At 44.3% G+C, this 17,725-nt stretch overlaps 2 long non-coding RNA genes across 2 annotated transcripts; one reads left to right on the forward strand and one right to left on the reverse strand.

The window, feature by feature from the left end:
• Positions 1 to 354: 354 nt before the first annotated feature.
• On the forward strand, positions 355 to 2,352 carry LOC104874481. Its single transcript, XR_783744.2, has 3 exons — positions 355 to 522; positions 1,923 to 2,127; positions 2,224 to 2,352. It is a non-coding gene; the product is annotated as an uncharacterized LOC104874481 (long non-coding RNA).
• Positions 2,353 to 12,775: 10,423 nt separating this feature from the next.
• LOC104874482 lies at positions 12,776 to 17,695 on the reverse strand. The gene is made up of 3 exons (XR_783745.2): positions 17,622 to 17,695; positions 14,270 to 14,481; positions 12,776 to 13,005 (listed from the first exon to the last, which is right to left on the reverse strand). It is a non-coding gene; the product is annotated as an uncharacterized LOC104874482 (long non-coding RNA).
• Positions 17,696 to 17,725: the final 30 nt, after the last annotated feature.

Raw genomic sequence — 17,725 nt, forward strand, 5'->3', positions numbered from 1 at the left:
TGAATATCCAAGAGGATTTTATTTTCAACTCTTGTTTACTGCCTAAATCATGCATTAATATGATGTTTGGAAACTGAGCTAAATGTTCCAGGGCTGAACTAGAGCCATCTAGAATATGAAATAGAAAAGTGGCGACAAATTGTCTTTGTGTCCTGGAAATGCTGTGTTATGTATAGATGTATTTCATATTCAGTTTGGAAGCCCCGGTCAGGTGAGTTGGGACAAAAGCAAAAGAAGCAAGGGTAGGAGCTCAACGGGACAGGTGCATTTCCGAACTGGAGACAAGGCCAGCTGCCCTCCTAAGTCGGTAAGGTCTTTCCAGCGTAATGAGCGCAAAAGGGGATTGAAGGCGGAAGAGGAGACAGGGCGACTTCCGGTGGTGCGGGCTGGGTTCTAAGCGGTGTGGCTCTTCGCCAGGGACAGGCCCTGAGGTAGAGCCGGGCTGGACGGTGACTGGGGTTTGGAGGGTGTGGCTGTGCTTCTGGGCTCTGCCCACCTCGGTGCCTGGTGCCTCTGCAGCAGGTAGGAAGCATGGTGGGGGGGAGATTTAAAGTGGGCTCTGCTCAAAGAGGGCGGCGGCCGGGTCTCTCCAAGGTGAGTTCTCTGTTTCTCACAGAAGAAACGTCAGCACTGTATTCCTTCCTTCGCTTTCCACGCAGCTTCCTTCACCCTCTTTCTCTTACCAAGCAAATTCATCTCAGTCTCTGTACAAGCAGGAAAATGATTTAACTCACACCACCTTACACATTTCCACACGTGCGTTTTTAAAGCCTGTCAGCTTCCCTCGCCTGTGGCTCAGAATAACCCCATCTTGAAGCTTTTCCCACATTGGCCGCCTGTGGAGGGTACTCAGATTCTTCTTGGTGTCTCTCCTGTTGTGCTTTTGGTTAAGGCTCGCTTCCTGCCAAATCTCGCTCTGTTGCCGACTAAATACACATTTTAAACTATGTCACTCTGCTATTTGCTTCCTTCCTCTTCATATAAAATTTTAGCTTTATCTTTGAAAAATTAAGAATCTCATTCTTCCCAGCTTATCCAATGCTTTTCTTTATCGCCAACTTCCATGGAAGACCCTACTTGTTCCACCGTGTCCAGCGGTGCTGCACTTCGGGCTCTGCCCCAGAGAATGAACAGCCCAGCGGAGCTCCCCAGTGCCCGTCCGCAGCGTCTCCCCACCTCCTGGACCATCTGCGCCCAGGGCCAGCAGGACTCTGGGAGCTGCTCCTTCGCTGCGTCTCCTCCTCTTTTACACTTCTGTGGTTAAGGATTTTCGTCTGTGTATGGCTCTCAACTGTGTCTGGCCCTTTTGAGAAGCCAGTTTCCCACAGGTCTAACTCAGCTTTCTCTTTTTTACTTCACGGTCTCTTCTTATAAGAGATCTTGTGTTCTTTTCACTGCCGTGGGTTTCTATGGGAAGAAATACATGTACACTTTGTAACTCTCACGGCAGGGATTGCGCAGTGTGCCCCACCCGTGTGTTCTGGAGGAGCTGTGACCCCTGCCCTGCCTGTTACCGGCCCATCATCTCTGCCGCCCGCCCTCCCGTGTGCCAGCTCTGTGTCTCTGGGACCAAAGCACACAACTCGGGTGCTCGCTGGTGACGCGAACAGAGATCCAGGCAGCAGGCCTCTCTCCTGACCTTATAGTGCTAGCCAGCAAATTGCAACAATTCTATTTTTCGGGCCTGTCCACCTACGTATCCCAGCTCCTGTCATAACCCCAGTTCATTTGTCCGAGCTTCTTCTGTTTCTTGAAGTGTTTGAGTAATCCTGTGTATTTAATTTGCTTTTCTTTATATTTATTCAGGATCCACATACTTCAATCCATCTTTCACCTCATGACATAATTTTTTAAAAAGATTCAGATATCATCACAAGACTTCTTCATTTATAAATTTAAACTGTATCTGTCTTCTCCTCTAGGATAAAACCCATGTTTCTTAGTGTCCGGAGAACTCTCCAGAATGTGGCCTAGGCCTGTGTTTCCAGTTTCTCCACCATGGTCCCCCGGTGCCCACGCCTGGGGCTCCATCCACCTGCCATGCCAGCTCCAGACCTTCCTGCTAAAACACTGCTCTCTTCACAGAGCATGGTGAAGCATTTCATTAACAGACACCGCAGTTATTTGGTAAGTGTTATTTACTATATTAACGTGTTTGTTTTCTTACACTTGCATATTCAGCTCTAATACCAGCTCTTCTGTGTTATGTACTGTGGTCTCTAGGCCCTTCTCTGCCTGCCTTGTTAAAGAACATGGGCTGGAACTGGAAGAATTGGAGATCAACTCTTGCCAGCTTGGCCACCTTTCCATCCACTTCAATAAGACACAGTGTTTACAATATTGAGCAAAACGCCTGCCACTTACTTAATAGTTAATAAATGTTACTTCTTAGTTTCCTCCTCTCTTCTCCTGTATTCATTCTCTAATGTCTAGCATGATGCGAACAGTAAATTCTCTTTCTTAGATAATTGCTAAATTAAATTAAGGAAAAACTGTAGGAAAACCAGCTCACATATGTCCTCGCGTAAAGCTTCAGGATTTAAGAAACCAAGATATTCACCTGGCAGCTTCTGGAATTGTTATTAGCTTGATTCCCACTGCCACATGACGTCTTTGCACTGCCAGGCTCATACTGGTTAGGTCGGCTTTTCCTACGCTGAGACACAGTGGCCCTCTGTCTACAGCTCAAAGGAGGAGAGGGTTAATGCGGCTGACACGCTTCCGGTGCATGGTCTGCTGGCTCCAGGGCAGGAACCTCGCCCTGGAAGGGTTGTGGCAGAGAAGAGATGCTCACTTTACGGCAGCTGGAAAACACAGGAGGGGACAGAGCCGGCATGACAGGGACAGGGTGGATACAGAACTCAGGGTCAGGCCTCACTCCGACGTTTGCTGTGCTGATGCCCGGCCAGGGGACGGTCCACCCCTCGGGTCCAGGGCCACCATGCACAGTGCTCAGCACACTCTGCGCTCCTCCCACTGCATCCTCACAGGACTCCAGAGCCGGGGGATTCGTCAGGGCCCGAGGAAGGAAAATTACGATGCTGGAACATGAAACTATTATTTGACTCTGAACCACAGTCACCCTAAATTTATCTACACTTGCTATCCTGGCCCCAGTTTTCCCACTTTCTGTTTATCAATTAATGAATTGAAAAAAAATTAGAGCACTGAGATTGAGTATTTGGTGGGACTGGAAGTACAGATCAGGAGAGTAGAAACTTGAGTATTGGAAGATATGACTGATGATAGAATTTGCAGGGATGACAAGTCCAGGATATGATAATGAAGGAAGAGTTGGTCCAATGGGAGGTTGGTCAAAGAAAACATTTTTCTTCTAATGACCCTTTTAAACCCTACTCAATCAATACAATTAAAAAGGTCCTCATGTGTCCTATCTGGAAGATAAACTCACTGGAGTCATATACCACTATAAATCTGTACAACTGAATTCTTATCCGTGGTGTAGACAGCCGTACTCAATGAGTCCACTGTGTGAGAATTGCATCCTTTTATTCTGTGTGCTGGGAAGACACATATATTCCCTTTATTTATATGAGGTGTGATTACATGAATACAAATCAGTTCCCAACTTTAGCAGTGGACTGTTTTTCTTGCTGTACCAAATAATACACATTTAGAAATCCCCAAACATGAAAGCTATTAGGAGAAACTTGTGAATGATAAGAAAATGTACAAACATTTCTTTGTCAACTTCTAAGAAAATGAGGTTTCAGAAACAACATATTTCTTTTTATGCGGTACATTTGCAGTGAAGATTATATGTGCCACTTTCAAAACCAGAGTATGTGGTATGAACAGTTTGTACTCAGGTAAGGCCTCAATTGTTGTATAATTTCCCCCTAAATGAGATGTTAAGCTTAATCCACCAATAGAGTAGCTCATCCATGCTCCAAAGCCCATCTCTAGATAGCAAAGTGGAATACTTACTTAAGCGCTGAAAGCAAAGCTCATGGAGGATAACAGGGCAAAGAGAAGATTAGGAAGGCTTTAACATGTTTGTAGGAAGAAAATAGAGGACAAAGCTCATCTTGAAATTTCAGAACACTGGGAAGATGCCAGTGTATCAAAGTCTGCAACACATGGGGTATTCTTGTTTGTTGGATTAGATATGAAATAATTACTTTTGGATTTTAAGTATTAGTAGAGCCTTAGAGTCTTCCGTGTACTTTACTTAAGTAATGTTTTGCTATCTGTCCCTTCTAACTATGAGATGCCATGTGTCAACTTCAAATTATAGTCCCATTTTACTTCACTTTCCAGGGACATTTCCTCTACTACAAGGCACTGTGCTGATTGTTCTAAGTCCTTGTCATGCGGTGCGTTACCCTGGCCTTCTGTCAGTGGTAAGCTAGTACAGCTGGGAAAGTTTTCATTGTCCACCCTACACCTTCACCCACTCTAGGAAAATGTGATCTGAGCTGACATTTCACTGAGACGAAGCACATTTAGGGTGAAAATGAGAGTACATCAGAGAAATTAAGGAAAAGCCCAGGACTTACCAAGAAGTCTATCGGTGGCACGAGATGGTGATCACTGTACTGTAAACATTTTCCTGCTTGTGGGAAGACTGGAAGGGACACTTTGTAGTCTCTTTTCATGGAGAGACACCTAGCCTGGGCCTTTGTTTAAGAAACAGTGGGTGGCTTTGTTTTGGTTTAGGAAGTGCATGGTAGGAGGTGCTCCACACCTGTGTCTGTGGGAGCAGCCGCTGAGCGTGACCGCGTGTGTCTGCCCACCAGGGAGACACAGGTGCTGTGGGATTTAACGTCCGGTACAGTGTTAGGTCTGTGAATTGGAGAAACAGTCTTTCCCAGATTTCCCCATGAAGCATGTTGATTGCCTTCTACATCTGCACCTTTGTTAGGAAAGCTGGAGAAATGTGTAGCACTGAGGAAAAGCTACTATCCCTGGGGCCTCTTAGGAGGCACCCACCTTGCTGTGGCTCCCTTCCGTGCCATGATGCACAAGGACATCCTTCTCCCAGTTTGTAATGCATGCAGTTGAACGATCACAAATGCATTCTTACTGCTTTTCTCTTAAGGAGATTAATCAGAAACCATTTGCCTAAAAACTAAACAATAGAAAATATCTGACCATATGTAGCCTTTCCTTGTGTGTCCTTGCTTTGAGTGAACACGTGCCCCCACATGTTCTTTCACCCCAAGTCACACTTTTCTGTCGCTTTGCGTGATGCCATTTCACTGATATCAAATAACTGCCTCTCAATTTCACCTCTAACCTTCAAAACTTTCATTCTGTTTGTTACAGTCTTTTGAATGCTGGAAGACATTCAACGAAGCTTTAAATATTTCTAATTATAAAATAATGATATTCATAACAGATAATAAAAACAGAAGTAGAAATAGGAAGAGGAAATACTAAAAGTTCTATCATCAGCAGTTGATCTAATATCTTTTGATCTTTTAATGCACATACATATTATTTGTTTAAAAATAGCCAGATGGGTAAAGATCTGAGTGAAGACCGGGACAGCCAGTGCAGGTAGAGCATCACTGGGACTCTGGCTGGGCTGACGGAGCGTCCACCTCAGGGGTCAGAATGGGTGGGGCTTCAGCCTGGACCCCAAGAGAACCAAGGAACCTGGGGAATCCACAGAGCAGACAGAGCCAGAGGTAAGCTCTGTGCAGGACTTAGGTGAGGGAGATATGTTTTCTTCACGTGCGAAGCCAGTGATAAACACTTGGTGAATTCTGTGTACAACGCAGTCTTCCTTAAGATGATAAACCCACAGTTCTTAAGATCTGTCCATCTCAAGGGGGAAAAAGCGGGCCCTTCCTGCCCTGCACACAGGCACAAGAATCTTAGATTGACAATACAGACACTAAATTTGTGACACTATAATTCATTTCAATAACTATGTTCATGAGTCCTGTTAATAATGTGTAATATCAGTGATAAATATGGATGAAAAAAGCTTGGAATAATAGATGTGTATTTCTAGATTGAGAGATAGCATTTAGTGATGACAGTCATATTTCTGCATTTTAGTTATTATTTTAAAAGGTAGCATGTTAAACATCATGCATGTGATGGTTTTTTTACAATCTCCCAGTTTAGTATTTTTATAATTTTGTTGGAATACTGCTTTTTAAAATGGTACACACACACACACACACACACACACACACACACACACAAAACTATTTACTCCTTTGTCAAATGGGAAACTTTGCAAACTATATCTCCTCCTCATTTTGGAGATTCATGATGCATATCAGCGTTGTAAAAATTGTGAGTCCTGCAAAATACAAATCTGTTTAAACAGTTCCCAAGGGTTTTTGAATATAGGACAGTTTGTTTGCATTATGTAGGATTTAAAATCATATATGGAATAATCTTGTAGCAAATGCTGATCTCGTCCTAAGAACTTACTTCACAGACAAAAACTTACATCTAGGGAAAATTCGTGAAATTTAGAAAGAATACAGCCAGAGTCAAATACAGATTCCTGTCAGCTGGTGCTCTTTTCGTACTCCATGTGACTCTGGCCTGCGGGGCTCTCTCCTGACAGCTAACTCGGTGCTCTTGTCTTCCTGGCACACTGATTCCGTTTTTTCTTCCTCTGGCATTTCTACCCTTTAAAAGTCCCTCTATGCTCTTGGGGAAACTTACCTGCCCACAGCTTCGGGCATCACTGATGGTTAAGATGCCAACCCGACCAGCTTGGGAGCTGCCTATGGGCTTAGTGCCCACTTCTGAGTGTGTCTGAGCGGGTCATGGAGGCCCGATTTGGAATCTGTATCTCACCCCGGTCCGTTCCTCTCTGCTACTGCTCCCCTGCTCTTTCGCCAGACTGCCCCAAAGTAAGCCGTTTTGCTCCACTCTGCCCTCTGCTGTGATGTTCTGCCTTGGAGCCAGGTAACCATGGACTAAATTCCCTGAAACCATGAGCCGAACAGAACAAACCTCTCCTTTTTGTGGTGCCACTGGGTATGTTGTCCAGCAATGGGAAGCTGTCTAAGGCAGTTACTTTTATGTTTTGTCTCCTCCATATCAAGTAAGAGTCCTGACTTCTCACAGAGTGTTGCTGCAGAATCACCAGGAAACTGTTGGATTTACTTATTTGTATATCTTGCCTTTACATGAATCTTAGCATGTTCAAAGTCAGATTTATCTTCCTAGAAAATAAATTGTTCTTTTAAATGTAGCTATTTTTTCTTTTCTTTTTTGTTGTATTGAGGATTGGACCCAGGGCCTCTGTGCTGAGCTGCCTGCCCAGGACTTTGTATTTTTATTGTGAGACAGTGTCCAGTTAAGGTGTCTGAGACTCAAGCATGCAGTCTTCTAGCTTCAGCCTCCCAAAGTGCTGAGATTAGCGGGTGCACAACAACCCTTAGCTTAAACTTCTCTATTTTTGATAACAAAATTCTTCCCATCTTGAAACTTTTCACTTTGCAGTCAGTGTTGAAGTCTTTATGCCTTTTACTGCTTAATTCCATTCATATCCTAATTTCTCAAACTGCTTTTCTCTTAAAGATCATCCCAGTTCAAACTCCCATCCGTCCTCCATTTTAGATTTTTATCCATAGGTGTATCTGTTACACCGGTCTATTTCCATTTACTCATAATATAAATTTAACCCTTAGATTATTCACTGTAAAGCAAGCTTTACCTTGTTATTTACCCATTGAAGAGTCCTTAATGGGTTTCTACTTCCCATTTCCCTGTTTATTGGTGAGTGTTTTAAAAGCAGGCCATCAGCTGGGTATGTGTGGCACAACTCTGCAATCTCAGCCCTCTGGGAGGCTGAGGCAGAAGGATCAAAATGAAAGCCCAGGCTGGGCATCTTAGTGCCTAGAGGGACCCTGTCTCGAAATTTAAAAAAAGTGATGGGGCTATATAGCTCAGTGCAAAGGTCCTGGGCTCAGCCTTCCATGTCACACACACACACACACACACACACACACACACACACACACACACACACACTCACACACTACCTGGCAATGCATTATCTACCCAGTACAGCTGACCCCGGGCCTCGCTTGTGCTGCCCTCCCATTTGCAAGCGGCGAAAACCCGGAGAAGTTGGCAGACTGTGGTCCATTCACTTCCCCCACAGCTGTGCTTCCCAAAAGGAGCAGGAATGCTGGGTGAGAGGCCACTGAGTTACTGAATCGGAATTCCTTCCAGCCCTGTGCAGGTCAGGGAGCAGGATAGGGAAAGAAAAGGAAAGCATAAGAAAATGCAGTGTACACGAGTTCTAAATCGGCATCTGGTGAGAACAAGCATCCCGGCCGGGCCTCTGTGGAACCTGACTGGACCTCCGGAGCAGCCTGGGCCATGGCCGCCATTCCGCTCCCCGGGACACACCAAGCCTCGGGACGCACTCAGTCCTTAAACGGCCGCTGAGTGTCTTGTGCCGGACTCCAAAGCCTGGCCTGTTTCTCAGCTACTGTCCAACAAGTCAGAGGTCCTTGAGCGAGCGGCTGGTGGGCTGTGACCCTTGCTTCTAACTTAGTGTGAACCCCTTCCTGTCTTACGGCCACTCGGGACAAGCTTTTGCCTAGAAGTCCCCCGGAAGTTGTACTTCCTGCAATCCTGAATCTCCGTGCCATTTCCTCGGTTCCATGACACCCTGGGCCTCGCTTCTCACACACCGGGCTTGACTTGTCTCGAAAATCACCCCTGGCGTGGTTTCCCATGCTTTTCCCTCACAAAGCAGTCTTGCTCCAAGAACATTATCGTCATTTCCTCATGTTAGCTCCCTACAGGTCGCCAGCTCCTTAAAATAGCCCGAATTTTCTAAGTTGGAGGAGGAGAAATGGACACTGACCCAGGCTCCTGCTGCTACACACAGCCCCCTGAGCCGTGCTCAAGTTCTCCCATTCAGGACTGCATCCCTCTCCACACTTCTCCGGAAAGCGGGCTTCGGCTCCGGAATCTCTGCTCATCGGCTCTGTAACGGCAGCATCTCTGCAGAGCTTCGCGGTCACCTGGACGCGTGGAGAGGCTTTGCAGCTGAAGGACAGGGAGCAGATGGGACCGCGCAGAGGCACGGGCTGAGACACGGTCAGGGACTTTGTCTTATGTGGAAGCTCAGCAAAGAGCCAGCCTAGGCTCTTCCTGTGGCCAAGAGCCCAAGTCCAGGCACTTGAGGGACCCAGCTGACCCTCCTGAGACAGGGCCACTCACCTGGTCCATCTGAGAGCTGAGGATGGGTGACCAGACCCCGTGGACCCTGCGCATGTGAGGGGCAGTTCGGTCTGGGATGATGGCTAGTTTTATGCTCTCATTTAAAGAAGTTATCTCAATTTGATTTTATTTTTTGCTATTATATTTTCAAAAAACTTCAATGAGTGCTTGATAAGAACCAGATTTCTTCTTTACACAGTGGAGACAGAGAGGAAGAAGCACAGATATCACTCCCTTGCTGACACAGATAGCCAAAATTGATGGTGGGAGTGAAGAGACCATTTGACTCCATTTTGTGGATTTTCTGGAAAGATGTACTTCTAAATAAATCACTTTATGGGGATTTGAGCAAAATTGTCAGACCCTGGGCTTCATGAATTTAAAACAGAGCACTTGTGAAGTTATTTACTAACAGGATTTCAGGTGAAGGCGGTGGTGCTCTCAACCTTTTATCCTAAATACTCCCTTTCCCTGAGCTTCCTGAGCTTCTCCGGACTTCGGCCCTTTCTTGTGCTTATTTCTCTTCAGTTCCTCCTCTTCGCAGAGCATTCAAGAAATATTCACTTTGCTTTGTATTTTCTATGTTTCATGATTGCAGGACTCTAGGGAAAGTAGAAAACTGCTCACAGAGAGAAAGAGAGAGCTGGAGCTAGAGAGAGAGAGAGGGAGGGAGGAATAGTTTTACTGTTCCTAGTATTGACACAAAACCACAGCGTAAAGGAGCAGTTTATCTGGCTCAGAATTTCTGGGGGTTTAGACCCTGGCAGCAGGAACATCATGGTGGACAGCATAACGGGGCAAGGCTGCTCAGTTCATGGCATCCAGGAAGCAGAGCAGGGACCAGGGCGGAAGAGGAAAGGATGAAGGACCAGGAAAGGACCCCAAGATGGTGCGTCCGTGACCTGCCCGAACACCCGGAGAGAAGTGTGCTTCCCTGAGCTCCTTGGTTTCCCTCAGGCTGCTCGCTTTGCTACTCCACCCTTTGCTACTTCCTCCTGAGGAGGAACAATCGTCCCACAGTTCTTTTCACCATGCTTTCATTAAAAAAAATGCTGTAGAGATAAAAGTAAGTTTTCATCTGAAAGCCATAAGAAAAGGAAGCTGCAAACTAGATATGCATTTTCAAGTTGTCCACTTAGGAGGAGAGCGCAGGCAGCCCCTGGTCTGAGACTGGCTTGCTGCCTTCTCCCCGTGCAGGGTGTGAAGTCGCTACCACGCTAAGTGCCACCTTTGGGCCTAGGAGTGAAGCGGCCTTTGGACGGCTGGCGGTGCTGAGTCCAGCGCATGGGGCTGTGAGGCCACTGACGCTCTCTTCGGTGCCTGGTTCCTGGCAGCAAGGAGGGGGAGGCAGCTCTGCTGCCCTTCTGGAGGGCCGGTGTGAGCAGCTGGAAGCCTGTGACATAGTACAGCGAAATGAAGCAGATGGGGGCAAGGCTGGTGGTGAGCGGAGGGCACGGATGGATTTCTAAGCTGCTGCCGCTGACCTTTTACCCGAGGCCAGCCATGGTCTGCCCCAGGGATGGACCCCTCCGCCCTGAGCTAAGCACTCGTGTCAAGTGGTATTACCACAGACATTTCACACCGGTGATTCTCAATTTGATAAGGAGAGTTGCAGGAGTTCTCTTCATAAATGCAGATGCTCAGCTGCAAATCCGTTACTGTGGCCTGTTACTGTGTTGCAGCAGATCCACAGGTGATTCTGCTGAGAGGTACCTGCCGAACTAAAGAAAAGCCTAGGAACTGCACACAGCTCTCCAGGCCTTTACATGTGCAGTGGGAGCACTGAGATTTGCCACAAGCTCTGCGGTAAAGTGGGTTTTCTCGACAGTTGCTTCACTTTGCCCTGTTCTTGTTTTTATAAAGTTTTATTTGGCTCTCGAGGACCAACTACGTTTTCCGACAGCCATATTTCCAAAGTGGCCAATGAAATCAGTGGCCGCAGATTTGGGAGTTTTCTGAGTCTTCTCAGTGAGGGCTGGGGTATGTGTGTGGATTTTCTACACGCTAAACTACTGTTTCCTAGACTTGGTTTATCAAGTAAATATTTTGCAAAGAGTGAAAATTTCTGTCCGATTTTGTGACCACAAAACATACTCTGTAGAGGGTGTGCTTGGACCCCACAGCTTCCTCCTCCACTCGCTGTTACTCTCCCTTCCTCAGTCCTTTCCAGTGACTTCCGACCCGACCGGCAACAGTTACTCTAGCCCTGAATACGAGTCTGCCAGGAGGACATTGCCACTGTGGAGATTTGTGTAAATACGCATCTTTACCATCCTAAGTGGACATGGTCTTTTTCAAGTAGACTATTGGTAAACCTTTGAAGTAATACCTAATTTGATGAACGTTAAACTCCAAAAAAAAAAAAAAATCATAAAACCTAACCACCGCTAGCTCCTCAGTGGGAGTCCGAATTCTAATTTATGCAAAAGCTTTGCGAGAGTCAAACATTCCCATCAGTGTGCAGTTATTGTACCCTGGTTTCCTGGAGGTGTCCACACCGGTCGGGGCACAGGGGATGTGGCGCTCGGACCTCTTCCCTGGCACTGATGTTGGTTGGAGCAAACTGCAGAGCTCAGTTATCCTGGGGGCCGAAAGCCCAGCATCAGTCCCATGATGAAAACAGACAGAAACACCGGGTCTGCTTTCCCACCAAACTCTGGCTTCCCCACCTCCCCAGGTCCCTCCCAGTAATTGTCCTCTTTCTCTCATTAATTCTTCAACTACTTTTCCTTTACTCTTCTTACCACCCTATTACTTTTTGTATCTAAATAATTATGACTTAATTCCTTGTCATGATCCAAAAAGTTGTGACCGAATTCTAATTTATGCAAAAGCTTTGCGAGAGTCAAACATTCCCATCAGTGTGCAGTTATTGTACCCTGGTTTCCTGGAGGTGTCCACCTCGGTCGGGGCACAGGGGATGTGGCGCTCGGACCTCTTCCCTGGCACTGATGTTGGTTGGAGCAAACTGCAGAGCTCAGTTATCCTGGGGGCCGAAAGCCCAGCATCAGTCCCATGATGAAAACAGACAGAAACACCGGGTCTGCTTTCCCACCAAACTCTGGCTTCCCCACCTCCCCAGGTCCCTCCCAGTAATTGTCCTCTTTCTCTCATTAATTCTTCAACTACTTTTCCTTTACTCTTCTTACCACCCTATTACTTTTTGTATCTAAATAATTATGACTTAATTCCTTGTCATGATCCAAAAAGTTGTGCAGGTCCAATGACCAAAAACTTGACCATGCATTTGTCAGTTCTGCTCGGTGGACGAGGTTTCCTAAAACAAAACTCTAACTTTTGAACTTAATTAGCTCAAATGTTCTAAACATAAGAAACATCTCATTTCTACCAAGCCCCCTCACACTTTGCTATATGGTAATTGACGTATCACTTATTCAGGTATCCTTTTACTCTACCCTAATCTGTATAAATTTTTCTCAAGTGAGAGCATGTAGGTTTAAAAACTACAGAGCATGTAGGTTTGAAAAACTATAATACAAACCAGTGCTGTTTTAAGATATATTTAGACATTTTTCTTGGACAATATTTAGAGTCTTCTTTGAGATTCCAGATACTTTTCCAACTACCAACTCCGATAAGAGAGCCTCCGTGCCGCCCCAGTGGATGAGTTTTATTGCCCACCAGGGCTTCCCTCCTTTCATCTCTGTAAGGTGAATAAATCGCTTTCTAGGCAGCATTTGGTCTTAGACTTCTTCTCTCCAGACACAAATCTGCTTTTGCTCTTTGTGGCCATATTATAGCAGCCCCTTGATATTTTCCAGAGGAGTTGGCTTTGAGCGTGGCCTCAGTGGACTCAATGTGAGGAATCTAAATGGAAATCAAGAAAAGCAAGGTCGTTGGCATCTCATTGGTTCATTGCTTGGGGAGCCATTTTCTTAACATACAGCCTTGAGTTTGTAGCATGCTTTAGAGGAATTTTAGATTGATCATCTTAAGAGAATCTTTCCTACTGGAAAAGACATAACTACTTCTACCAACTAACTGTTATTTACAAAGAAGGAAAACATTGTTTGTGAGAGTTATCCAAACAGGACTAGGGGAGAATCACAGGCAGAGTCTCCTGAATCAGGACCAGTCTAGGAGGTGGGCGCCCAGAACAGGGAAGGAGGAACAGAAGTAAGTAACCAAAGGAGGGAAGAGCACCCCTGTGTCTTAGCCTGAGGTGAATAGAGTCTTTTTTGACAACAGAATTGTGTGGATAATAAGTAAAAAAGAAACATTTAAGACATGAAATTATAAAATAATATAAGAAATGCATAATGAAATTTTATTCAGTGCTCTTCTCCTCAGTGTACATACCTCAGCCTGAGAATAACAGTTTTCTAATACTTCTCCTTTTTCTTCTTCTCTACCTCTATTTTCATCACTTTCTTTTTCCTTCTTACTTTTCCATAAAGTTTATGAAGTGAAGTCATCAAGACAGAAGTTTAAAGTTGCTATGTCGATTAAGAATTAATGTTTTAAGCTAAAATGAGAAGCATCAGATTGATAACTAACTTTCCAATATCCATGTTCATGTTGAAACAGGGTTAGATACATGAGCAGGAACAGATTCGATGAGGCGGTGAGCGTACTATTTGGCAAACCCGGCATTGGGGATAACCTCTTTCCCTTCTCAGCAGAAGGTACTGAGTGCTGTTTACATAATTTACTGACCACAGCTGGGTGATTCTATTCACCACGTGTAGAGAGGGATTTGGAAGTACACAAAGTAGGCATACATTTTGGGGTTAGAAAGAAAGCTCTATGTCAGAATTCAAAGATTCATAGACTTAAAGAATCTCATGTTTGGAATATTTAAAAGCTCCTACTTCAACCTATTCCTTAGTGCTTAAATCAGCCCAGATTCCAACATCTACCATGTGCTGCTCTGCGCTGTTGTGTGCAGTGTAGACTGTGTTCACGTTGAATATTGCTGGGAGGCATCGGTTGTTGACAAAGAAATTGTAGCTCAAGGAAGTGAAGTAATTTTCCCAAAGATACATAGCTAGCTATGAAGGGGTAGATTCATGATTTAAATGTACTTTATGTTGCCACCAGGCTTACAATGAAAAATCTGAGATGACTTTACCTTTTCATCTGGAAAATTCTGGTTCTTCATTAATATGTGCCCTGGCCATAGCTGGTAGATATTTGTGTCATGACACTGAAGTGTTAAGAGTGAGCTCCACGGATCCCTTCTCATACTGAGAAGTTGAGGACTTGTATTTGCAGACTCAAATTCACTTTTCTTCCCTCCCACGGAAGACAAAGAGCCATCCATCTTGTAGAAGAGAACATTACCTGAATGAAGAGAAATATCCACTTACTTTTAAAATATGTACAGCCTGGAACGCAGCCTTTATTCCTCATCAAATGAAGTGAAAGGGAAATAAGTCTCTCCGGGTCTTAGCAGTTTATGGGGCTCAAGTACCTAAAGTTCCCTGACAGTTAAGCTTGGGTGCCAGGTACTTGCTAAGTACAGCAGAACAGGAGGAGAACACAGGCATGTCTGGCACAGTTATTAGAATTTAGTATTAATTTATGGGACTTCTCAGACTGCAAATCTTGGTTCTTCCCACTGTAAAGCATGCGCGTGCTTAACCTTCATTGAGACAGCACATGTGGATGGCTGGGAACTGCCCTCGGCATCTTACATATGTGTCTCACTTGTGCTGTTTCCGGCCGTGTTTCACAGATAAGGACTTCATTTCAGGGAGAACCTAAGTGCTCTCTTAGGCTCACAGATCTGGTAAATAGGCGCTGGAACTCAACCTGAGCAGGCAGTGGAATGTGCCCACCTTCAGAAGAAGCTGCTTGTGTAAGGTTAGTGGTTTCCCCACTGGTCTTCAGCTGAGACAAAATCTCAAAGGAGATATATTATCCAAAAGGAAGACAGTTCTGGATGGGGCTACCTTGAACACAGCAATCCAGGTCTTTCCCCGAATGCCAGGTCTCTCCAGAGTAGCATGTGGTGTTTTCCTCCTTGTCATTCTGCAAAATTCCAACCCAAAACCCCCCATCTACATGACTAAGAGCAATGTGAGAGTCAGAGAGCAGCCTTGCTTCCAGGGGCAGGGGAGGCTGATGGTGCTACAGAGCCCTCTGATGGACCCTTGAGAGGTGCTCCTCAGAGACTGTGGGACACAGCAGTGTAATTTAGGTCTACACTAAGTCTTCTTAACTGACTTCTATAATGCGGAAAAACTTTTGAGATCAAAACTTCAATGACAGACTCTTTAATGATAAATGTAATGATAATGTCACACTGATAGGGGCAAGGACTCTGGCCTGTGATTGGAGTTTGAATTTTGATTTTGGTGGTTGGAAATGGACAGTTGTTTAAAAACCCACTTTTAAATATGCATCAAATATCAGCCTTCAATTAAAGTTGTTTGTGATCATTGCTATGTACTTTTAGGTATTTCTTTATCAGTCCTTTACATATTGGTATTTTAACTACTAGAACGAGCTAAGGATAAAAAGAAAGATGAAATAGTAAGAGTAAAATTTTGCCCCATGATTTATAATACAATAGGAATTGTGAAGCTTGAAAGTATTATAAAATATATAGATTTTTTGTGTAAATTTGGAAAAGCAGAGTTGTATGTGTGACAGGTACTTATGCACCCTCTCTGGGTTCTTAAGTCCCTGAAGAAGGAAAATATAAGTAGTTTCCATTGACTAAGATGACTGTATGGTAGTATGGAACGGCACACAGCAGGGACGGCATTTCTTCTCAAGATGACTGCGGGCAGATGGCTGGTGCACAGCCCAAAGGCTGCATTAAACGGAAGGTGCTCTCTCAGTAGCCTTCTGCTCATTTTTCTCCCATACCCCAAATCTAAGATTTCCTTTGATGGAATGCCATTTTTTTTTCAAAGAAGAGATAACATAGCAAAGCCAAGACTAATTAAGATCAAGAGCTGTGGCTTCCAACACTAGCCCTGTCATTGAGCAGCTATGTGACCTCGGTCAGTTTCCTTGCATTTCTAATTGTGCATTTATTTCACCTACCGGACAGGAATATGAATAATATTCACCTCATTGGCTTGTGAGGATTACGTGAGCAATGCACTTAAAAGCATTTAACACATGACTACCATTAGTCAAGCTTATAAAATTCCTGGAGGCAAGGATTTATGTCACTGCTTATGAAATAATTCTTGCATAGAAAATGAGATGTTTTGTGCAATGCGTGGTTCGTGCAATTTGATCAATTCTGTGTGAGACAAAGACTTAGGCCAGGGCCTTCCCAATTTCTCCTTGGGCTTCCAGCTCGCACAGAGCTGAAGAGGTGGCCTTCAGGTAGACTCTCAGGCACAGAAAGTCAAATGCCCACGTTATAAGCAGGCAAGAAGGAAATGTTGCTTATTTTCACTACATTAAATTATTTTTGTTGTTGTATAGGTCACTACTGTATTCAATCTATCTTGAAAAATTTTTGAATAAAATACATTTTTGCAATTTAGTACTATGTGTACACATTCAACATTTGTAATTTATGATTTTAATTATGAAAGATAAAACTTTCAAAGCAATGCCATAAATATAGACTAAATGTACTTCCCCAAAACCTAACTCATTCAGTCAAAATGGAAACAACATATCAAACTGTTTGCTTTTAAATATCTGATTTATTCCCTTTGTATTGATCCTTTCAATAGTTATATGATCATAATAAAATATTAAAAAAGAAATTTTCCCACATTGTTAAAATTTTAAGCCAAAACTACCATAATGCTTTCCTGCATGGGTAGAACTCACAGAAAAATGACTTGCAGAAGTGGCTTCATTTGAAAGTGATTATCCACCTGATTTGGTATCATATTAAGAAGCTAGAGATCTGTTGGTTCTCAGTGCAAATTACAATTAAAAATCTCTTATTTATAATTAATAATTGCATATTTACAATAAAATTGAAAGTAATTTTACTACCAGTCATTCTGTATTAAAAGATCTCTTCTTCTGAATGATTCTTCAAATAATTTGATAAGTAGAAAATGAAATGCTATTCTGCAAGTGAGAGTAACGCTGACCTGTTAGGAGGTAAATACATTCGTTCAGCATCTCACTCGTCCACTACAAACCCTGGTCCTAAACTCTTTCAAACAGGTTGTTTCCACCTACTGCAGAATCATTCGACCTTAGAGTACACCCCTGTCCCTGGACTGACGGTCTGGAGTCACATATCAGGGCTCTGGGGTGCAGAGGACTTGTCTAGCTACAGGGAGAAACTAGTGCGAAGACTCAGGAGTGACAGCAGTTCTGGAAGACTGAGATCTCTACGGAAATCTGTCAGTCATCACCTAACTTCGTTAAAAATAAGGCATGTGTTTCTTTTTAAAATTCAATTAATTAACTCACTCTTATTTTGACACGACCGCTACGCCCGTGAAGACAGCCTGTGATAAAGCACATTACGGTCAGAATTCAGTATTTACCACGTTCTTTTCAAACCAAAGCTCTTTCCCGGCGACGCCAGCAGAGGCCGCCAGGAGAGGGCGCCGCGCGGGAAAGTGTCCGGGCCGGCGCTGCGTGAGCCGAG

Source organism: Fukomys damarensis, unplaced genomic scaffold, assembly GCF_012274545.1.
Source record: "Fukomys damarensis isolate Sample0158 unplaced genomic scaffold, DMR_v1.0_HiC HiC_scaffold_25, whole genome shotgun sequence".
Lineage (NCBI taxonomy): Eukaryota > Metazoa > Chordata > Mammalia > Rodentia > Bathyergidae > Fukomys > Fukomys damarensis.